We start from the raw sequence: 25,668 nt of genomic DNA, 5'->3' as shown, positions 1-25,668 counted from the left end.
CCTATCCCTAACACGAACACGAACCCAACCATAGCCCTAAACCTAACCCTAATCCTAACACGAACCCTAACCCTAACTCGTAGCCTAAACCGATGCCTAACACTAACCCTAACCTGAAGACGGACCCGATCCTAACACTAACACTAACCCTAACACTAACTCTAACTCTAACACTAACCAGACCACTAAACCTAGCTCTAACCCTAAGCTGAACCCTAGCACAAACCTTAAACTAAAGCTAACCCGACCACTGACCTGAGGGCTAACTCTAACCCTAAACCTAAACCAAAAGCTTACACGAACCCCAACTCCAACCCTAACCAGAAGCCTAACCCTAACCCTAACCCCAATCCTAACCCTAACACTAACCCCTAACCGGAACCATAACCCTAACCCTAACAATAACCCGAACGTTAACCCTAATGTGAAGGCAACGATAGCCCTAATTCTAAGCAAACAGTAATACTTACCCTAAGCCTAACCATAACTCAATCCCGAACCCTAAATCTAACCCTCACCCAAAGCCTAACCCGACCCTAACACTAACCAGAATCCTAAGCCTAACATTAACCCCAATCCTAAATGTAACCCTAGCCATAAACCAGCCTGAAATTTAACCTGCACCCTGACCCTAACCCTAAGCGGAACTCAACACTAACCCTAACCCTAACCCGAACCCGAACCCGAAAGCTAACCCTAAACCTAAGCCTGACCCTAACCCTGTCCCTAGCCCTAACCCCAACCCTAACCCTAAACTTAAACCAAGCCAGTACACAAACCCTAACCTGAACCCTAAGCCTAACCTTAACCCTAACCCGAACCCGAACCCAAACCCTAATCCTGACCCTAAACCTAACCCGATCCCTAACCCAAACTCTAACACGAACCTTAACCCGAAAACTAGTAATGATTCACACGTGGATACAAAGATGTTTCTTTCTGTCAACTTACAAACCGAGAGAAGAAAGTGTGTTCTCTAAGGAATTTGAGAGTGTCCCTGTCCCTAGGAACTCCACGGCCCTGTTTCCAAACCTCCTTTCGGATGGTGATCATTAGCAGGTGGGAGGAAGGGAGATTGGGCATGAAGGTACTTCCAGGAATGGATGTTAGCCATAGTTTAACTCAGCTGTAGTAGTGATTGCCCCTCAGATACCAAGATGTTTCTTACCATCTTCTCACAAAGCCAGGATAAGAAAGTGCCTTCTCTAAGGAATTTGATTGAGATTCTGTCTCAAGGCCCTACATGGTGCTGTGCACAACTTTCTTTGGGAAGGCCATCCTTAGGAGCTGGAAGGAAAGGAGATTGGGCATGAAGTTACTTCCAGGAATGGCTGGTATCCATCGTTTCACTCAGCTCTAGTAGTGATTGCCATAAAGATAGAAAGATGTTTCATAACATCTACTTACTGTCCAGGATAAGAAAGTGCCCGGTCTAAGGCAAGTGAGTGACATTCTCTCTGAAGGTGCTATGTGGACCTGTGCAAAACCATTTTGGGAAGGCGATCTTTAGGAGTGGGAAGGAAAAGAGATGGGGCATGAAGTTACTTCCAGGGAATGGGTGCTATACATAGTTTATCCGAGTTGTAGTAGTGATTGCCACTCAGATACAAAGATGTCTCTTACCATCTAAATACAAACCAGGATAAGAAAGTGCTTTCTCTAAATCATGTGGATGAGATTGTCTCTCAAGGCCCTCATGGGCCTGTGTAAACCTACGTTGGCAAGGCGATCCTTTTGCACTGGAAGGAAGGGAGATCTGGCAACAAGTTTTTTCCAGGAATGGGTGTTATATATAGTTTAACTCAGCTTCAGTAGTGATTGCCACTCAGATAGGAAGATGTTTCTTTCCATCTCCTTACAAGTCGAGATAAGAAAGTGCCTTCCCTAAGACATGTGTGTGAAATCCTCTCTCAATACACTCCATGGCCCTGTGCACAACCTGGTTTTGGATGTCGATCTTTAGGAGCTGGGAGAAAGGGAGATTGGGCACCAAGTTGTTTCCAGGAATGGGTCTTATACACAGTTTAACTCAGCTGTAGTAATGTTTGCCACTTACAAACAAAGATGGTTCTAACCATCTACTTCAAACTAAGGATAAGAAATTCCGTTCTCTAAGGCATTTGAGAGTGATCCTGTGTCAAGTCCCTACATGGCCCTGTTTCCATACCTGCTTTGGGAAAGTGATCCTTTGGAGCTGGAAGGAGGGAGATTGGGCACATAGTAATTTCCAGGAATGGGAGTTATACTTAGTTTAGCTCAGCTGTAGTAATGCCTGTCACTCAGATACAAACATGCTTCTAGCCATCTACTTAGAATGTAGTATGAGAAAACGCGCTCTCAATGGCTTATGAGTGACATGCTGTCACAAGACAATACACAGTCCTGTTTCCAAACCTGCTTTGAGAAGGCAATCCTTAAGAGTTGGAAGGAAAGGAGAGTGGGCACTAAGTCATTTCCAGAAATGGGTGTTATACTTAGTGTAGCTCAGCTGTAGCAATTCTTGCCACTCAGATACAAACATGTTCCTAACCATCTACTTAGAATCTGCTATCATTAAGTGTGTTCTCTATGGCTTGTGAGTGAGATTGTCTCAAGGCACTACATGGTCCTCCTTCCACACCTTCCTTAGGAAGGCAATCCTCATGTAACGGAAGGAAGGGATATTGGGCCTGAACTTCGTTCCAGGAACTGGCGTTATCCATAGTTTAACTCAGCTGTAGTAGTGATGGCCCTCAGATAGAAAGATGTTTCTTACCATCTACTTACAAAGCTTAACCCGAGCCTAACCCTCACCATAAACAATCCCTAACCTGAAATTGAACCCTCACGCTAATCCCAACACTAACCCTAAAACTAAACTTGACCTTATACCTAACCCTAACCCAAACTGTAAGGCTTACCCTAACACGAAACCTAATCAAAACCCTAACCTGAAGTTGAATCATAAAACTAACCCTAACTCTTACTCTAACTCTTACTCTAACTCTAAACCTAACCTGTACCCTAACCCTAACACTAACACTAACTTTAACCTTAACCCTAACCTTAATCCTCACCCGAAACCTAAACTTAACACTAAACATATACCTAATCCGAACCCTAATCTTAACCCAAAACCAAACCTAAACCGAACTCTAGCCCTAACACTAAACTTAACACTATCGCTATCCCTAATCCTAACCAAACTAACCATGACACAAACACTAACCCAAACCCTAACCCTAACCCTAACCCAACCAAAACCTAAGAGTAAACCTAACCCTAACCCTAAGCCTAACCATAACTCGAACTCTAACAGCAACCCTAACACTAACCCGAACCGTAACCCTAAACGAACCCTAACCCTAACCTAAACTTGAACCCTAATGCTATCTGTAACCCAACCCAACCCTAACCTTAACCCTAGCTCTAACCCGAAGCCTAACCCTAATCCAAACTCTAACACTAACCCTAATCCTAACCCAAACCCGAACCCTAACCCTAACCCAGTCCCACGCCTAACCATAACAATCTCTAACCCTAACCCAAACGAACGCTAACCCTAACCCTAGCACTAAACCGAAGCCTAATCCTAACCCCAACCCCAACTCTAATAGTAACCCGAAACCAAAGTCTAACCCTAACACTCACCCTAACCATTAACTAAACTGAACTCAAAACCTAACCCTGACACGAAGCCGAACCCGACAATAAACAAAACCCTAACACAATCCAGAACCCGAACCCTAACCCTAATCCGAACACTAACCACTCCCTAAATGTAACACTAACAATAACTGTAACCCTAATCCAAACCCTAAACATAACCCGAAACGTAACAATAACCCGAACAAGAAGTTGAAATCTAAACCTAACCTGAACCCCATATCTAACACTAACATGAACCCAACCCTAAAGCTAACCATTATCCTAACACGAATATTAACCCTAACATTATCAGAAACCCTAACCTGAACCGTAACCCTAACCCTAACATGACTCCTAGCTCGACACTAACCCTAACCCTAACGTGATCTTGTAGCTGAACCCTAACCCTAACACTAACCTGAACACTAACTCTAACACTAAACCCAATCCTAACCCTAACCCCAACCTTTGACCTAACCTTAAACCTAACACTACACCGAACCATAACCCTAAATCCAGCTCTAATTCTAACCCTAACCCTAACCCGAATCCAACCCTACCCCTAACCCTAGCACTAACCCAAACCCTAAAGCTAAGGTTAATCCTAAACCGAAACTGAAACCTAATCGTAACATTAATCTGAACACTAAACATAACCCTATACATAACACAACTCCAACCCTAAACTGAAGGCAACCACAATCCTAACCCTAATGTGAACCCTAACGCTAAAGCTAACCCTAAACCAAACCTGAAACATAACCATAACCCTAATCCAAATACTAACACTAAAACTAAACTTAATGCTAACCCAAACCATAGCCCTTACCCTAACATGAATCCTAACCCTAACTCTAACCCGAAAGCGAACCATAATACTAAACCTAAGTCTAAACTTAACATTAACCCTAAACCTAATGCTAATCCTAACCTGAAACCTAACCCTAATGCTAACACTAACCAGAACCCGAACCCTAGCCCTCACGTGAACACTAATGCTAAATCTAATCCGAACCCGAACCTGACCCCTAACCATAACCCGAACCCTATCCCTAACACGAACACGAACCCAACCATAGCCCTAAACCTAACCCTAATCCTAACACGAACCCTAACCCTAACTCGTACCCTAAACCGATGCCTAACACTAACCCTAACCTGAAGACGGACCCGATCCTAACACTAACACTAACCCTAACACTAACTCTAACTCTAACACTAACCAGACCACTAAACCTAGCTCTAACCCTAAGCTGAACCCTAGCACAAACCTTAAACTAAAGCTAACCCGACCACTGACCTGAGGGCTAACTCTAACCCTAAACCTAAACCAAAAGCTTACACGAACCCCAACTCCAACCCTAACCAGAACCCTAACCCTAACCCTCACCCCAATCCTAACCCTAACACTAACCCCTAACCGGAACCATAACCCTAACCCTAACAATAACCCGAACGTTAACCCTAATGGGAAGGCAACGATAGCCCTAATTCTAAGCAAACAGTAACACTTACCCTAAGCCTAACCATAACTCAATCCCGAACCCTAAATCTAACCCTCACCCAAAGCCTAACCCGACCCTAACACTAACCAGAATCCTAAGCCTAACATTAACCCCAATCCTAAATGTAACCCTAGCCATAAGCCAGTCTGAAATTTAACCTGCACCCTGACCCTAACCCTAAGCGGAACTCAACCATAACCCTAACACTAACCCTAACCCTAACCCGAAAGCTAACCCTAAACCTAAGCCTGACCCTAACCCTGTCCCTAGCCCTAACCCCAACCCTAACCCTAAACTTAAACCAAGCCAGTACACAAACCCTAACCTGAACCCTAAGCCTAACCTTAACCCTAACCCGAACCCGAACCCAAACCCTAATCCTGACCCTAAACCTAACCCGATCCCTAACCCAAACTCTAACACGAACCTTAACCCGAAAACTAGTAATGATTCACACGTGGATACAAAGATGTTTCTTTCTGTCAACTTGCAAACCGAGAGAAGAAAGTGTGTTCTCTAAGGAATTTGAGAGTGTCCCTGTCCCTAGGAACTCCACGGCCCTGTTTCCAAACCTCCTTTCGGCTGGTGATCATTAGCAGGTGGGAGGAAGGGAGATTGGGCATGAAGGTACTTCCAGGAATGGATGTTAGCCATAGTTTAACTCAGCTGTAGTAGTGATTGCCCCTCAGATACCAAGATGTTTCTTACCATCTTCTCACAAAGCCAGGATAAGAAAGTGCCTTCTCTAAGGAATTTGACTGAGATTCTGTCTCAAGGCCCTACATGGTGCTGTGCACAACTTTCTTTGGGAAGGCCATCCTTAGGAGCTGGAAGGAAAGGAGATTGGGCATGAAGTTACTTCCAGGAATGGCTGGTATCCATCGTTTCACTCAGCTCTAGTAGTGATTGCCATAAAGATAGAAAGATGTTTCATAACATCTACTTACTGTCCAGGATAAGAAAGTGCCCGGTCTAAGGCAAGTGAGTGACATTCTCTCTGAAGGTGCTATGTGGACCTGTGCAAAACCATTTTGGGAAGGCGATCTTTAGGAGTGGGAAGGAAAAGAGATGGGGCATGAAGTTACTTCCAGGGAATGGGTGCTATACATAGTTTATCCGAGTTGTAGTAGTGATTGCCACTCAGATACAAAGATGTCTCTTACCATCTAAATACAAACCAGGATAAGAAAGTGCTTTCTCTAAATCATGTGGATGAGATTGTCTCTCAAGGCCCTTCATGGGCCTGTGTAAACCTACGTTGGCAAGGCGATCCTTTTGCACTGGAAGGAAGGGAGATCTGGCAACAAGTTTTTTCCAGGAATGGGTGTTATATATAGTTTAACTCAGCTTCAGTAGTGATTGCCACTCAGATAGGAAGATGTTTCTTTCCATCTCCTTACAAGTCGAGATAAGAAAGTGCCTTCCCTAAGACATGTGTGTGAAATCCTCTCTCAATACACTCCATGGCCCTGTGCACAACCTGGTTTTGGATGGCGATCTTTAGGAGCTGGGAGAAAGGGAGATTGGGCACCAAGTTGTTTCCAGGAATGGGTCTTATACACAGTTTAACTCAGCTGTAGTAATGTTTGCCACTCACAAACAAAGATGGTTCTAACCATCTACTTCAAACTAAGGATAAGAAATTCCGTTCTCTAAGGCATTTGAGAGTGATCCTGTGTCAAGTCCCTACATGGCCCTGTTTCCATACCTGCTTTGGGAAAGTGATCCTTTGGAGCTGGAAGGAGGGAGATTGGGCACATAGTAATTTCCAGGAATGGGAGTTATACTTAGTTTAGCTCAGCTGTAGTAATGCCTGTCACTCAGATACAAACATGCTTCTAGCCATCTACTTAGAATGTAGTATGAGAAAACGCGCTCTCAATGGCTTATGAGTGACATGCTGTCACAAGACAATACACAGTCCTGTTTCCAAACCTGCTTTGAGAAGGCAATCCTTAAGAGTTGGAAGGAAAGGAGAGTGGGCACTAAGTCATTTCCAGAAATGGGTGTTATACTTAGTGTAGCTCAGCTGTAGCAATTCTTGCCACTCAGATACAAACATGTTCCTAACCATCTACTTAGAATCTGCTATCATTAAGTGTGTTCTCTATGGCTTGTGAGTGAGATTGTCTCAAGGCACTACATGGTCCTCCTTCCACACCTTCCTAAGGAAGGCAATCCTCATGTAACGGAAGGAAGGGATATTGGGCCTGAACTTCGTTCCAGGAACTGGCGTTATCCATAGTTTAACTCAGCTGTAGTAGTGATGCCCCTCAGATAGAAAGATGTTTCTTACCATCTACTTACAAAGCTTAACCCGAGCCTAACCCTCACCATAAACAATCCCTAACCTGAAATTGAACCCTCACGCTAATCCCAACACTAACCCTAAAACTAAACTTGACCTTATACCTAACCCTAACCCAAACTGTAAGGCTTACCCTAACACGAAACCTAATCAAAACCCTAACCTGAAGTTGAATCATAAAACTAACCCTAACTCTTACTCTAACTCTTACTCTAACTCTAAACCTAACCTGTACCCTAACCCTAACACTAACTCTAACTTTAACCTTAACCCTAACCTTAATCCTTACCCAAAACCTAAACTTAACACTAAACATATACCTAATCCGAACCCTAATTGTAACCCAAAACCAAACCTAAACCGAACTCTAGCCCTAACACTAAACTTAACACTATCGCTATTCCTAACCCTAACCAAACTAACCATGACACAAACACTAACCCAAACCCTAACCCTAACCCTAACCCAACCAAAACCTAAGAGTAAACCTAACCCTAACCCTAAGCCTAACCATAACTCGAACTCTAACAGCAACCCTAACACTAACCCGAACCGTAACCCTAAACGAACCCTAACCCTAACCTAAACTTGAACCCTAATGCTATCTGTAACCCAACCCAACCCTAACCTAAACCCTAGCTCTAACCCGAAGCCTAACCCTAATCCAAACTCTAACACTAACCCTAATCCTAACCCAAACGCGAACCCTAACCCTAACCCAGTCCCACGCCTAACCATAACAATCTCTAACCCTAACCCAAACGAACCCTAACCCTAACCCCAGCACTAAACCGAAGCCTAATCCTAACCCCAACCCCAACTCTAATAGTAACCCGAAACCAAAGTCTAACCCTAACACTCACCCTAACCATTAACTAAACTGAACTCAAAACCTAACCCTGACACGAAGCCGAACCCGACAATAAACAAAACCCTAACACAATCCAGAACCCGAACCCTAACCCTAATCCGAACACTAACCACTCCCTAAATGTAACACTAACAATAACTGTAACCCTAATCCAAACCCTAAACATAACCCGAAACGTAACAATAACCCGAACAAGAAGTTGAAATCTAAACCTAACCTGAACCCCATATCTAACACTAACATGAACCCAACCCTAAAGCTAACCATTATCCTAACACGAATATTAACCCTAACATTATCAGAAACCCTAACCTGAACCGTAACCCTAACCCTAACATGACTCCTAGCTCGACACTAACCCTAACCCTAACGTGATCTTGTAGCTGAACCCTAACCCTAACACTAACCTGAACACTAACTCTAACACTAAACCCAATCCTAACCCTAACCCCAACCTTTGACCTAACCTTAAACCTAACACTACACCGAACCATAACCCTAAATCCAGCTCTAATTCTAACCCTAACCCTAACCCGAATCCAACCCTACCCCTAACCCTAGCACTAACCCAAACCCTAAAGCTAAGGTTAATCCTAAACCGAAACTGAAACCTAATCGTAACATTAATCTGAACACTAAACATAACCCTATACATAACACAACTCCAACCCTAAACTGAAGGCAACCACAATCCTAACCCTAATGTGAACCCTAACGCTAAAGCTAACCCTAAACCAAACCTGAAACATAACCATAACCCTAATCCAAATACTAACACTAAAACTAAACTTAATGCTAACCCAAACCATAGCCCTTACCCTAACATGAATCCTAACCCTAACTCTAACCCGAAAGCGAACCATAATACTAAACCTAAGTCTAAACTTAACATTAACCCTAAACCTAATGCTAATCCTAACCTGAAACCTAACCCTAATGCTAACACTAACCAGAACCCGAACCCTAGCCCTCACGTGAACACTAATGCTAAATCTAATCCGAACCCGAACCTGACCCCTAACCATAACCCGAACCCTATCCCTAACACGAACACGAACCCAACCATAGCCCTAAACCTAACCCTAATCCTAACACGAACCCTAACCCTAACTCGTACCCTAAACCGATACCTAACACTAACCCTAACCTGAAGACGGACCCGATCCTAACACTAACACTAACCCTAACACTAACTCTAACTCTAACACTAACCAGACCACTAAACCTAGCTCTAACCCTAAGCTGAACCCTAGCACAAACCTTAAACTAAAGCTAACCCGACCACTGACCTGAGGGCTAACTCTAACCCTAAACCTAAACCAAAAGCTTACACGAACCCCAACTCCAACCCTAACCAGAAGCCTAACCCTAACCCTCACCCCAATCCTAACCCTAACACTAACCCCTAACCGGAACCATAACCCTAACCCTAACAATAACCCGAACGTTAACCCTAATGGGAAGGCAACGATAGCCCTAATTCTAAGCAAACAGTAACACTTACCCTAAGCCTAACCATAACTCAATCCCGAACCCTAAATCTAACCCTCACCCAAAGCCTAACCCGACCCTAACACTAACCAGAATCCTAAGCCTAACATTAACCCCAATCCTAAATGTAACCCTAGCCATAAACCAGCCTGAAATTTAACCTGCACCCTGACCCTAACCCTAAGCGGAACTCAACACTAACCCTAACCCTAACCCGAACCCGAACCCGAAAGCTAACCCTAAACCTAAGCCTGACCCTAACCCTGTCCCTAGCCCTAACCCCAACCCTAACCCTAAACTTAAACCAAGCCAGTACACAAACCCTAACCTGAACCCTAAGCCTAACCTTAACCCTAACCCGAACCCGAACCCAAACCCTAATCCTGACCCTAAACCTAACCCGATCCCTAACCCAAACTCTAACACGAACCTTAAGCCGAAAACTAGTAATGATTCACACTTGGATACAAAGATGTTTCTTTCTGTCAACTTACAAACCGAGAGAAGAAAGTGTGTTCTCTAAGGAATTTGAGAGTGTCCCTGTCCCTAGGAACTTCACGGCCCTGTTTCCAAACCTCCTTTCGGATGGTGATCATTAGCAGGTGGGAGGAAGGGAGATTGGGCATGAAGGTACTTCCAGGAATGGATGTTAGCCATAGTTTAACTCAGCTGTAGTAGTGATTGCCCCTCAGATACCAAGATGTTTCTTACCATCTTCTCACAAAGCCAGGATAAGAAAGTGCCTTCTCTAAGGAATTTGACTGAGATTCTGTCTCAAGGCCCTACATGGTGCTGTGCACAACTTTCTTTGGGAAGGCCATCCTTAGGAGCTGGAAGGAAAGGAGATTGGGCATGAAGTTACTTCCAGGAATGGCTGGTATCCATCGTTTCACTCAGCTCTAGTAGTGATTGCCATAAAGATAGAAAGATGTTTCATAACATCTACTTACTGTCCAGGATAAGAAAGTGCCCGGTCTAAGGCAAGTGAGTGACATTCTCTCTGAAGGTGCTATGTGGACCTGTGCAAAACCATTTTGGGAAGGCGATCTTTAGGATTGGGAAGGAAAAGAGATGGGGCATGAAGTTACTTCCAGGGAATGGGTGCTATACATAGTTTATCCGAGTTGTAGTAGTGATTGCCACTCAGATACAAAGATGTCTCTTACCATCTAAATACAAACCAGGATAAGAAAGTGCTTTCTCTAAATCATGTGGATGAGATTGTCTCTCAAGGCCCTTCATGGGCCTGTGTAAACCTACGTTGGCAAGGCGATCCTTTTGCACTGGAAGGAAGGGAGATCTGGCAACAAGTTTTTTCCAGGAATGGGTGTTATATATAGTTTAACTCAGCTTCAGTAGTGATTGCCACTCAGATAGGAAGATGTTTCTTTCCATCTCCTTACAAGTCGAGATAAGAAAGTGCCTTCCCTAAGACATGTGTGTGAAATCCTCTCTCAATACACTCCATGGCCCTGTGCACAACCTGGTTTTGGATGGCGATCTTTAGGAGCTGGGAGAAAGGGAGATTGGGCACCAAGTTGTTTCCAGGAATGGGTCTTATACACAGTTTAACTCAGCTGTAGTAATGTTTGCCACTCACAAACAAAGATGGTTCTAACCATCTACTTCAAACTAAGGATAAGAAATTCCGTTCTCTAAGGCATTTGAGAGTGATCCTGTGTCAAGTCCCTACATGGCCCTGTTTCCATACCTGCTTTGGGAAAGTGATCCTTTGGAGCTGGAAGGAGGGAGATTGGGCACATAGTAATTTCCAGGAATGGGAGTTATACTTAGTTTAGCTCAGCTGTAGTAATGCCTGTCACTCAGATACAAACATGCTTCTAGCCATCTACTTAGAATGTAGTATGAGAAAACGCGCTCTCAATGGCTTATGAGTGACATGCTGTCACAAGACAATACACAGTCCTGTTTCCAAACCTGCTTTGAGAAGGCAATCCTTAAGAGTTGGAAGGAAAGGAGAGTGGGCACTAAGTCATTTCCAGAAATGGGTGTTATACTTAGTGTAGCTCAGCTGTAGCAATTCTTGCCACTCAGATACAAACATGTTCCTAACCATCTACTTAGAATCTGCTATCATTAAGTGTGTTCTCTATGGCTTGTGAGTGAGATTGTCTCAAGGCACTACATGGTCCTCCTTCCACACCTTCCTTAGGAAGGCAATCCTCATGTAACGGAAGGAAGGGATATTGGGCCTGAACTTCGTTCCAGGAACTGGCGTTATCCATAGTTTAACTCAGCTGTAGTAGTGATGCCCCTCAGATAGAAAGATGTTTCTTACCATCTACTTACAAAGCTTAACCCGAGCCTAACCCTCACCATAAACAATCCCTAACCTGAAATTGAACCCTCACGCTAATCCCAACACTAACCCTAAAACTAAACTTGACCTTATACCTAACCCTAACCCAAACTGTAAGGCTTACCCTAACACGAAACCTAATCAAAACCCTAACCTGAAGTTGAATCATAAAACTAACCCTAACTCTTACTCTAACTCTTACTCTAACTCTAAACCTAACCTGTACCCTAACCCTAACACTAACTCTAACTTTAACCTTAACCCTAACCTTAATCCTCACCCAAAACCTAAACTTAACACTAAACATATACCTAATCCGAACCCTAATTGTAACCCAAAACCAAACCTAAACAGAACTCTAGCCCTAACACTAAACTTAACACTATCGCTATCCCTAACCCTAACCAAACTAACCATGACACAAACACTAACCCAAACCCTAACCCTAACCCTAACCCAACCAAAACCTAAGAGTAAACCTAACCCTAACCCTAAGCCTAACCATAACTCGAACTCTAACAGCAACCCTAACACTAACCCGAACCGTAACCCTAAACGAACCCTAACCCTAACCTAAACTTGAACCCTAATGCTATCTGTAACCCAACCCAACCCTAACCTTAACCCTAGCTCTAACCCGAAGCCTAACCCTAATCCAAACTCTAACACTAACCCTAATCCTAACCCAAACCCGAACCCTAACCCTAACCCAGTCCCACGCCTAACCATAACAATCTCTAACCCTAACCCAAACGAACGCTAACCCTAACCCTAGCACTAAACCGAAGCCTAATCCTAACCCCAACCCCAACTCTAATAGTAACCCGAAACCAAAGTCTAACCCTAACACTCACCCTAACCATTAACTAAACTGAACTCAAAACCTAACCCTGACACGAAGCCGAACCCGACAATAAACAAAACCCTAACACAATCCAGAACCCGAACCCTAACCCTAATCCGAACACTAACCACTCCCTAAATGTAACACTAACAATAACTGTAACCCTAATCCAAACCCTAAACATAACCCGAAACGTAACAATAACCCGAACAAGAAGTTGAAATCTAAACCTAACCTGAACCCCATATCTAACACTAACATGAACCCAACCCTAAAGCTAACCATTATCCTAACACGAATATTAACCCTAACATTATCAGAAACCCTAACCTGAACCGTAACCCTAACCCTAACATGACTCCTAGCTCGACACTAACCCTAACCCTAACGTGATCTTGTAGCTGAACCCTAACCCTAACACTAACCTGAACACTAACTCTAACACTAAACCCAATCCTAACCCTAACCCCAACCTTTGACCTAACCTTAAACCTAACACTACACCGAACCATAACCCTAAATCCAGCTCTAATTCTAACCCTAACCCTAACCCGAATCCAACCCTACCCCTAACCCTAGCACTAACCCAAACCCTAAAGCTAAGGTTAATCCTAAACCGAAACTGAAACCTAATCGTAACATTAATCTGAACACTAAACATAACCCTATACATAACACAACTCCAACCCTAAACTGAAGGCAACCACAATCCTAACCCTAATGTGAACCCTAACGCTAAAGCTAACCCTAAACCAAACCTGAAACATAACCATAACCCTAATCCAAATACTAACACTAAAACTAAACTTAATGCTAACCCAAACCATAGCCCTTACCCTAACATGAATCCTAACCCTAACTCTAACCCGAAAGCGAACCATAATACTAAACCTAAGTCTAAACTTAACATTAACCCTAAACCTAATGCTAATCCTAACCTGAAACCTAACCCTAATGCTAACACTAACCAGAACCCGAACCCTAGCCCTCACGTGAACACTAATGCTAAATCTAATCCGAACCCGAACCTGACCCCTAACCATAACCCGAACCCTATCCCTAACACGAACACGAACCCAACCATAGCCCTAAACCTAACCCTAATCCTAACACGAACCCTAACCCTAACTCGTACCCTAAACCGATACCTAACACTAACCCTAACCTGAAGACGGACCCGATCCTAACACTAACACTAACCCTAACACTAACTCTAACTCTAACACTAACCAGACCACTAAACCTAGCTCTAACCCTAAGCTGAACCCTAGCACAAACCTTAAACTAAAGCTAACCCGACCACTGACCTGAGGGCTAACTCTAACCCTAAACCTAAACCAAAAGCTTACACGAACCCCAACTCCAACCCTAACCAGAAGCCTAACCCTAACCCTAACCCCAATCCTAACCCTAACACTAACCCCTAACCGGAACCATAACCCTAACCCTAACAATAACCCGAACGTTAACCCTAATGGGAAGGCAACGATAGCCCTAATTCTAAGCAAACAGTAACACTTACCCTAAGCCTAACCATAACTCAATCCCGAACCCTAAATCTAACCCTCACCCAAAGCCTAACCCGACCCTAACACTAACCAGAATCCTAAGCCTAACATTAACCCCAATCCTAAATGTAACCCTAGCCATAAACCAGCCTGAAATTTAACCTGCACCCTGACCCTAACCCTAAGCGGAACTCAACACTAACCCTAACCCTAACCCGAACCCGAACCCGAAAGCTAACCCTAAACCTAAGCCTGACCCTAACCCTGTCCCTAGCCCTAACCCCAACCCTAACCCTAAACTTAAACCAAGCCAGTACACAAACCCTAACCTGAACCCTAAGCCTAACCTTAACCCTAACCCGAACCCGAACCCAAACCCTAATCCTGACCCTAAACCTAACCCGATCCCTAACCCAAACTCTAACACGAACCTTAAGCCGAAAACTAGTAATGATTCACACTTGGATACAAAGATGTTTCTTTCTGTCAACTTACAAACCGAGAGAAGAAAGTGTGTTCTCTAAGGAATTTGAGAGTGTCCCTGTCCCTAGGAACTTCACGGCCCTGTTTCCAAACCTCCTTTCGGATGGTGATCATTAGCAGGTGGGAGGAAGGGAGATTGGGCATGAAGGTACTTCCAGGAATGGATGTTAGCCATAGTTTAACTCAGCTGTAGTAGTGATTGCCCCTCAGATACCAAGATGTTTCTTACCATCTTCTCACAAAGCCAGGATAAGAAAGTGCCTTCTCTAAGGAATTTGACTGAGATTCTGTCTCAAGGCCCTACATGGTGCTGTGCACAACTTTCTTTGGGAAGGCCATCCTTAGGAGCTGGAAGGAAAGGAGATTGGGCATGAAGTTACTTCCAGGAATGGCTGGTATCCATCGTTTCACTCAGCTCTAGTAGTGATTGCCATAAAGATAGAAAGATGTTTCATAACATCTACTTACTGTCCAGGATAAGAAAGTGCCCGGTCTAAGGCAAGTGAGTGACATTCTCTCTGAAGGTGCTATGTGGACCTGTGCAAAACCATTTTGGGAAGGCGATCTTTAGGAGTGGGAAGGAAAAGAGATGGGGCATGAAGTTACTTCCAGGGAATGGGTGCTATACATAGTTTATCCGAGTTGTAGTAGTGATTGCCACTCAGATACAAAGATGTCTCTTACCATCTAAATACAAACCAGGATAAGAAAGTGCTTTCTCTAAATCATGTGGATGAGATTGTCTCTCAAGGCCCTTCATGGGCCTGTGTAAACCTACGTTGGCAAGGCGATCCTTTTGCACTGGAAGGAAGGGAGATCTGGCAACAAGTTTTTTCCAGGAATGGGTGTTATATATAGTTTAACTCAGCTTCAGTAGTGATTGCCACTCAGATAGGAAGATGTTTCTTTCCATCTCCTTACAAGTCGAGATAAGAAAGTGCCTTCCCTAAGACATGTGTGTGAAATCCTCTCTCAATACACTCCATGGCCCTGTGCACAACCTGGTTTTGGATGGCGATCTTTAGGAGCTGGGAGAAAGGGAGATTGGGCACCAAGTTGTTTCCAGGAATGGGTCTTATACACAGTTTAACTCAGCTGTAGTAATGTTTGCCACTCACAAACAAAGATGGTTCTAACCATCTACTTCAAACTAAGGATAAGAAATTCCGTTCTCTAAGGCATTTGAGAGTGATCCTGTGTCAAGTCCCTACATGGCCCTGTTTCCATACCTGCTTTGGGAAAGTGATCCTTTGGAGCTGGAAGGAGGGAGATTGGGCACATAGTAATTTCCAGGAATGGGAGTTATACTTAGTTTAGCTCAGCTGTAGTAATGCCTGTCACTCAGATACAAACATGCTTCTAGCCATCTACTTAGAATGTAGTATGAGAAAACGCGCTCTCAATGGCTTATGAGTGACATGCTGTCACAAGACAATACACAGTCCTGTTTCCAAACCTGCTTTGAGAAGGCAATCCTTAAGAGTTGGAAGGAAAGGAGAGTGGGCACTAAGTCATTTCCAGAAATGGGTGTTATACTTAGTGTAGCTCAGCTGTAGCAATTCTTGCCACTCAGATACAAACATGTTCCTAACCATCTACTTAGAATCTGCTATCATTAAGTGTGTTCTCTATGGCTTGTGAGTGAGATTGTCTCAAGGCACTACATGGTCCTCCTTCCACACCTTCCTTAGGAAGGCAATCCTCATGTAACGGAAGGAAGGGATATTGGGCCTGAACTTCGTTCCAGGAACTGGCGTTATCCATAGTTTAACTCAGCTGTAGTAGTGATGCCCCTCAGATAGAAAGATGTTTCTTACCATCTACTTACAAAGCTTAACCCGAGCCTAACCCTCACCATAAACAATCCCTAACCTGAAATTGAACCCTCACGCTAATCCCAACACTAACCCTAAAACTAAACTTGACCTTATACCTAACCCTAACCCAAACTGTAAGGCTTACCCTAACACGAAACCTAATCAAAACCCTAACCTGAAGTTGAATCATAAAACTAACCCTAACTCTTACTCTAACTCTTACTCTAACTCTAAACCTAACCTGTACCCTAACCCTAACACTAACTCTAACTTTAACCTTAACCCTAACCTTAATCCTCACCCAAAACCTAAACTTAACACTAAACATATACCTAATCCGAACCCTAATTGTAACCCAAAACCAAACCTAAACCGAACTCTAGCCCTAACACTAAACTTAACACTATCGCTATCCCTAACCCTAACCAAACTAACCATGACACAAACACTAACCCAAACCCTAACCCTAACCCTAACCCAACCAAAACCTAAGAGTAAACCTAACCCTAACCCTAAGCCTAACCATAACTCGAACTCTAACAGCAACCCTAACACTAACCCGAACCGTAACCCTAAACGAACCCTAACCCTAACCTAAACTTGAACCCTAATGCTATCTGTAACCCAACCCAACCCTAACCTTAACCCTAGCTCTAACCCGAAGCCTAACCCTAATCCAAACTCTAACACTAACCCTAATCCTAACCCAAACCCGAACCCTAACCCTAACCCAGTCCCACGCCTAACCATAACAATCTCTAACCCTAACCCAAACGAACGCTAACCCTAACCCTAGCACTAAACCGAAGCCTAATCCTAACCCCAACCCCAACTCTAATAGTAACCCGAAACCAAAGTCTAACCCTAACACTCACCCTAACCATTAACTAAACTGAACTCAAAACCTAACCCTGACACGAAGCCGAACCCGACAATAAACAAAACCCTAACACAATCCAGAACCCGAACCCTAACCCTAATCCGAACACTAACCACTCCCTAAATGTAACACTAACAATAACTGTAACCCTAATCCAAACCCTAAACATAACCCGAAACGTAACAATAACCCGAACAAGAAGTTGAAATCTAAACCTAACCTGAACCCCATATCTAACACTAACATGAACCCAACCCTAAAGCTAACCATTATCCTAACACGAATATTAACCCTAACATTATCAGAAACCCTAACCTGAACCGTAACCCTAACCCTAACATGACTCCTAGCTCGACACTAACCCTAACCCTAACGTGATCTTGTAGCTGAACCCTAACCCTAACACTAACCTGAACACTAACTCTAACACTAAACCCAATCCTAACCCTAACCCCAACCTTTGACCTAACCTTAAACCTAACACTACACCGAACCATAACCCTAAATCCAGCTCTAATTCTAACCCTAACCCTAACCCGAATCCAACCCTACCCCTAACCCTAGCACTAACCCAAACCCTAAAGCTAAGGTTAATCCTAAACCGAAACTGAAACCTAATCGTAACATTAATCTGAACACTAAACATAACCCTATACATAACACAACTCCAACCCTAAACTGAAGGCAACCACAATCCTAACCCTAATGTGAACCCTAACGCTAAAGCTAACCCTAAACCAAACCTGAAACATAACCATAACCCTAATCCAAATACTAACACTAAAACTAAACTTAATGCTAACCCAAACCATAGCCCTTACCCTAACATGAATCCTAACCCTAACTCTAACCCGAAAGCGAACCATAATACTAAACCTAAGTCTAAACTTAACATTAACCCTAAACCTAATGCTAATCCTAACCTGAAACCTAACCCTAATGCTAACACTAACCAGAACCCGAACCCTAGCCCTCACGTGAACACTAATGCTAAATCTAATCCGAACCCGAACCTGACCCCTAACCATAACCCGAACCCTATCCCTAACACGAACACGAACCCAACCATAGCCCTAAACCTAACCCTAATCCTAACACGAACCCTAACCCTAACTCGTACCCTAAACCGATACCTAACACTAACCCTAACCTGAAGACGGACCCGATCCTAACACTAACACTAACCCTAACACTAACTCTAACTCTAACACTAACCAGACCACTAAACCTAGCTCTAACCCTAAGCTGAACCCTAGCACAAACCTTAAACTAAAGCTAACCCGACCACTGACCTGAGGGCTAACTCTAACCCTAAACCTAAACCAAAAGCTTACACGAACCCCAACTCCAACCCTAACCAGAAGCCTAACCCTAACCCTAACCCCAATCCTAACCCTAACACTAACCCCTAACCGGAACCATAACCCTAACCCTAACAATAACCCGAACGTTAACCCTAATGGGAAGGCAACGATAGCCCTAATTCTAAGCAAACAGTAACACTTACCCTAAGCCTAACCATAACTCAATCCCGAACCCTAAATCTAACCCTCACCCAAAGCCTAACCCGACCCTAACACTAACCAGAATCCTAAGCCTAACATTAACCCCAATCCTAAATGTAACCCTAGCCATAAGCCAGTCTGAAATTTAACCTGCACCCTGACCCTAACCCTAAGCGGAACTCAACCATAACCCTAACACTAACCCTAACCCTAACCCGAAAGCTAACCCTAAACCTAAGCCTGACCCTAACCCTGTCCCTAGCCCTAACCCCAACCCTAACCCTAAACTTAAACCAAGCCAGTACACAAACCCTAACCTGAACCCTAAGCCTAACCTTAACCCTAACCCGAACCCGAACCCAAACCCTAATCCTGACCCTAAACCTAACCCGATCCCTAACCCAAACTCTAACACGAACCTTAACCCGAAAACTAGTAATGATTCACACGTGGATACAAAGATGTTTCTTTCTGTCAACTTGCAAACCGAGAGAAGAAAGTGTGTTCTCTAAGGAATTTGAGAGTGTCCCTGTCCCTAGGAACTCCACGGCCCTGTTTCCAAACCTCCTTTCGGCTGGTGATCATTAGCAGGTGGGAGGAAGGGAGATTGGGCATGAAGGTACTTCCAGGAATGGATGTTAGCCATAGTTTAACTCAGCTGTAGTAGTGATTGCCCCTCAGATACCAAGATGTTTCTTACCATCTTCTCACAAAGCCAGGATAAGAAAGTGCCTTCTCTAAGGAATTTGACTGAGATTCTGTCTCAAGGCCCTACATGGTGCTGTGCACAACTTTCTTTGGGAAGGCCATCCTTAGGAGCTGGAAGGAAAGGAGATTGGGCATGAAGTTACTTCCAGGAATGGCTGGTATCCATCGTTTCACTCAGCTCTAGTAGTGATTGCCATAAAGATAGAAAGATGTTTCATAACATCTACTTACTGTCCAGGATAAGAAAGTGCCCGGTCTAAGGCAAGTGAGTGACATTCTCTCTGAAGGTGCTATGTGGACCTGTGCAAAACCATTTTGGGAAGGCGATCTTTAGGAGTGGGAAGGAAAAGAGATGGGGCATGAAGTTACTTCCAGGGAATGGGTGCTATACATAGTTTATCCGAGTTGTAGTAGTGATTGCCACTCAGATACAAAGATGTCTCTTACCATCTAAATACAAACCAGGATAAGAAAGTGCTTTCTCTAAATCATGTGGATGAGATTGTCTCTCAAGGCCCTTCATGGGCCTGTGTAAACCTACGTTGGCAAGGCGATCCTTTTGCACTGGAAGGAAGGGAGATCTGGCAACAAGTTTTTTCCAGGAATGGGTGTTATATATAGTTTAACTCAGCTTCAGTAGTGATTGCCACTCAGATAGGAAGATGTTTCTTTCCATCTCCTTACAAGTCGAGATAAGAAAGTGCCTTCCCTAAGACATGTGTGTGAAATCCTCTCTCAATACACTCCATGGCCCTGTGCACAACCTGGTTTTGGATGGCGATCTTTAGGAGCTGGGAGAAAGGGAGATTGGGCACCAAGTTGTTTCCAGGAATGGGTCTTATACACAGTTTAACTCAGCTGTAGTAATGTTTGCCACTCACAAACAAAGATGGTTCTAACCATCTACTTCAAACTAAGGATAAGAAATTCCGTTCTCTAAGGCATTTGAGAGTGATCCTGTGTCAAGTCCCTACATGGCCCTGTTTCCATACCTGCTTTGGGAAAGTGATCCTTTGGAGCTGGAAGGAGGGAGATTGGGCACATAGTAATTTCCAGGAATGGGAGTTATACTTAGTTTAGCTCAGCTGTAGTAATGCCTGTCACTCAGATACAAACATGCTTCTAGCCATCTACTTAGAATATAGTATGAGAAAACGCGCTCTCAATGGCTTATGAGTGACATGCTGTCACAAGACAATACACAGTCCTGTTTCCAAACCTGCTTTGAGAAGGCAATCCTTAAGAGTTGGAAGGAAAGGAGAGTGGGCACTAAGTCATTTCCAGAAATGGGTGTTATACTTAGTGTAGCTCAGCTGTAGCAATTCTTGCCACTCAGATACAAACATGTTCCTAACCATCTACTTAGAATCTGCTATCATTAAGTGTGTTCTCTATGGCTTGTGAGTGAGATTGTCTCAAGGCACTACATGGTCCTCCTTCCACACCTTCCTTAGGAAGGCAATCCTCATGTAACGGAAGGAAGGGATATTGGGCCTGAACTTCGTTCCAGGAACTGGCGTTATCCATAGTTTAACTCAGCTGTAGTAGTGATGCCCCTCAGATAGAAAGATGTTTCTTACCATCTACTTACAAAGCTTAACCCGAGCCTAACCCTCACCATAAACAATCCCTAACCTGAAATTGAACCCTCACGCTAATCCCAACACTAACCCTAAAACTAAACTTGACCTTATACCTAACCCTAACCCAAACTGTAAGGCTTACCCTAACACGAAACCTAATCAAAACCCTAACCTGAAGTTGAATCATAAAACTAACCCTAACTCTTACTCTAACTCTTACTCTAACTCTAAACCTAACCTGTACCCTAACCCTAACACTAACTCTAACTTTAACCTTAACCCTAACCTTAATCCTCACCCGAAACCTAAACTTAACACTAAACATATACCTAATCCGAACCCTAATTGTAACCCAAAACCAAACCTAAACAGAACTCTAGCCCTAACACTAAACTTAACACTATCGCTATCCCTAACCCTAACCAAACTAACCATGACACAAACACTAACCCAAACCCTAACCCTAACCCTAACCCAACCAAAACATAAGAGTAAACCTAACCCTAACCCTAAGCCTAACCATAACTCGAACTCTAACAGCAACCCTAACACTAACCCGAACCGTAACCCTAAACGAACCCTAACCCTAACCTAAACTTGAACCCTAATGCTATCTGTAACCCAACCCAACCCTAACCTTAACCCTAGCTCTAACCCGAAGCCTAACCCTAATCCAAACTCTAACACTAACCCTAATCCTAACCCAAACCCGAACCCTAACCCTAACCCAGTCCCACGCCTAACCATAACAATCTCTAACCCTAACCCAAACGAACGCTAACCCTAACCCTAGCACTAAACCGAAGCCTAATCCTAACCCCAACCCCAACTCTAATAGTAACCCGAAACCAAAGTCTAACCCTAACACTCACCCTAACCATTAACTAAACTGAACTCAAAACCTAACCCTGACACGAAGCCGAACCCGACAATAAACAAAACCCTAACACAATCCAGAACCCGAACCCTAACCCTAATCCGAACACTAACCACTCCCTAAATGTAACACTAACAATAACTGTAACCCTAATCCAAACCCTAAACATAACCCGAAACGTAACAATAACCCGAACAAGAAGTTGAAATCTAAACCTAACCTGAACCCCATATCTAACACTAACATGAACCCAACCCTAAAGCTAACCATTATCCTAACACGAATATTAACCCTAATATTATCAGAAACCCTAACCTGAACCGTAACCCTAACCCTAACATGACTCCTAGCTCGACACTAACCCTAACCCTAACGTGATCTTGTAGCTGAACCCTAACCCTAACACTAACCTGAACACTAACTCTAACACTAAACCCAATCCTAACCCTAACCCCAACCTTTGACCTAACCTTAAACCTAACACTACACCGAACCATAACCCTAAATCCAGCTCTAATTCTAACCCTAACCCTAACCCGAATCCAACCCTACCCCTAACCCTAGCACTAACCCAAACCCTAAAGCTAAGGTTAATCCTAAACCGAAACTGAAACCTAATCGTAACATTAATCTGAACACTAAACATAACCCTATACATAACACAACTCCAACCCTAAACTGAAGGCAACCACAATCCTAACCCTAATGTGAACCCTAACGCTAAAGCTAACCCTAAACCAAACCTGAAACATAACCATAACCCTAATCCAAATACTAACACTAAAACTAAACTTAATGCTAACCCAAACCATAGCCCTTACCCTAACATGAATCCTAACCCTAACTCTAACCCGAAAGCGAACCATAATACTAAACCTAAGTCTAAACTTAACATTAACCCTAAACCTAATGCTAATCCTAACCTGAAACCTAACCCTAATGCTAACACTAACCAGAACCCGAACCCTAGCCCTCACGTGAACACTAATGCTAAATCTAATCCGAACCCGAACCTGACCCCTAACCATAACCCGAACCCTATCCCTAACACGAACACGAACCCAACCATAGCCCTAAACCTAACCCTAATCCTAACACGAACCCTAACCCTAACTCGTACCCTAAACCGATACCTAACACTAACCCTAACCTGAAGACGGACCCGATCCTAACACTAACACTAACCCTAACACTAACTCTAACTCTAACACTAACCAGACCACTAAACCTAGCTCTAACCCTAAGCTGAACCCTAGCACAAACCTTAAACTAAAGCTAACCCGACCACTGACCTGAGGGCTAACTCTAACCCTAAACCTAAACCAAAAGCTTACACGAACCCCAACTCCAACCCTAACCAGAAGCCTAACCCTAACCCTAACCCCAATCCTAACCCTAACACTAACCCCTAACCGGAACCATAACCCTAACCCTAACAATAACCCGAACGTTAACCCTAATGGGAAGGCAACGATAGCCCTAATTCTAAGCAAACAGTAACACTTACCCTAAGCCTAACCATAACTCAATCCCGAACCCTAAATCTAACCCTCACCCAAAGCCTAACCCAACCCTAACACTAACCAGAATCCTAAGCCTAACATTAACCCCAATCCTAAATGTAACCCTAGCCATAAACCAGCCTGAAATTTAACCTGCACCCTGACCCTAACCCTAAGCGGAACTCAACACTAACCCTAACCCTAACCCGAACCCGAACCCGAAAGCTAACCCTAAACCTAAGCCTGACCCTAACCCTGTCCCTAGCCCTAACCCCAACCCTAACCCTAAACTTAAACCAAGCCAGTACACAAACCCTAACCTGAACCCTAAGCCTAACCTTAACCCTAACCCGAACCCGAACCCAAACCCTAATCCTGACCCTAAACCTAACCCGATCCCTAACCCAAACTCTAACACGAACCTTAACCCGAAAACTAGTAATGATTCACACTTGGATACAAAGATGTTTCTTTCTGTCAACTTACAAACCGAGAGAAGAAAGTGTGTTCTCTAAGGAATTTGAGAGTGTCCCTGTCCCTAGGAACTCCACGGCCCTGTTTCCAAACCTCCTTTCGGCTGGTGATCATTAGCAGGTGGGAGGAAGGGAGATTGGGCATGAAGGTACTTCCAGGAATGGATGTTAGCCATAGTTTAACTCAGCTGTAGTAGTGATTGCCCCTCAGATACCAAGATGTTTCTTACCATCTTCTCACAAAGCCAGGATAAGAAAGTGCCTTCTCTAAGGAATTTGACTGAGATTCTGTCTCAAGGCCCTACATGGTGCTGTGCACAACTTTCTTTGGGAAGGCCATCCTTAGGAGCTGGAAGGAAAGGAGATTGGGCATGAAGTTACTTCCAGGAATGGCTGGTATCCATCGTTTCACTCAGCTCTAGTAGTGATTGCCATAAAGATAGAAAGATGTTTCATAACATCTACTTACTGTCCAGGATAAGAAAGTGCCCGGTCTAAGGCAAGTGAGTGACATTCTCTCTGAAGGTGCTATGTGGACCTGTGCAAAACCATTTTGGGAAGGCGATCTTTAGGAGTGGGAAGGAAAAGAGATGGGGCATGAAGTTACTTCCAGGGAATGGGTGCTATACATAGTTTATCCGAGTTGTAGTAGTGATTGCCACTCAGATACAAAGATGTCTCTTACCATCTAAATACAAACCAGGATAAGAAAGTGCTTTCTCTAAATCATGTGGATGAGATTGTCTCTCAAGGCCCTTCATGGGCCTGTGTAAACCTACGTTGGCAAGGCGATCCTTTTGCACTGGAAGGAAGGGAGATCTGGCAACAAGTTTTTTCCAGGAATGGGTGTTATATATAGTTTAACTCAGCTTCAGTAGTGATTGCCACTCAGATAGGAAGATGTTTCTTTCCATCTCCTTACAAGTCGAGATAAGAAAGTGCCTTCCCTAAGACATGTGTGTGAAATCCTCTCTCAATACACTCCATGGCCCTGTGCACAACCTGGTTTTGGATGGCGATCTTTAGGAGCTGGGAGAAAGGGAGATTGGGCACCAAGTTGTTTCCAGGAATGGGTCTTATACACAGTTTAACTCAGCTGTAGTAATGTTTGCCACTCACAAACAAAGATGGTTCTAACCATCTACTTCAAACTAAGGATAAGAAATTCCGTTCTCTAAGGCATTTGAGAGTGATCCTGTGTCAAGTCCCTACATGGCCCTGTTTCCATACCTGCTTTGGGAAAGTGATCCTTTGGAGCTGGAAGGAGGGAGATTGGGCACATAGTAATTTCCAGGAATGGGAGTTATACTTAGTTTAGCTCAGCTGTAGTAATGCCTGTCACTCAGATACAAACATGCTTCTAGCC

The sequence above is a fragment of the Diceros bicornis genome (genome assembly GCF_020826845.1).
Source record: "Diceros bicornis minor isolate mBicDic1 chromosome 30 unlocalized genomic scaffold, mDicBic1.mat.cur SUPER_30_unloc_2, whole genome shotgun sequence".
Lineage (NCBI taxonomy): Eukaryota > Metazoa > Chordata > Mammalia > Perissodactyla > Rhinocerotidae > Diceros > Diceros bicornis.
The sequence above is the reverse complement of the archived record's forward strand: the minus strand, read 5'-3'. Positions refer to the sequence as shown.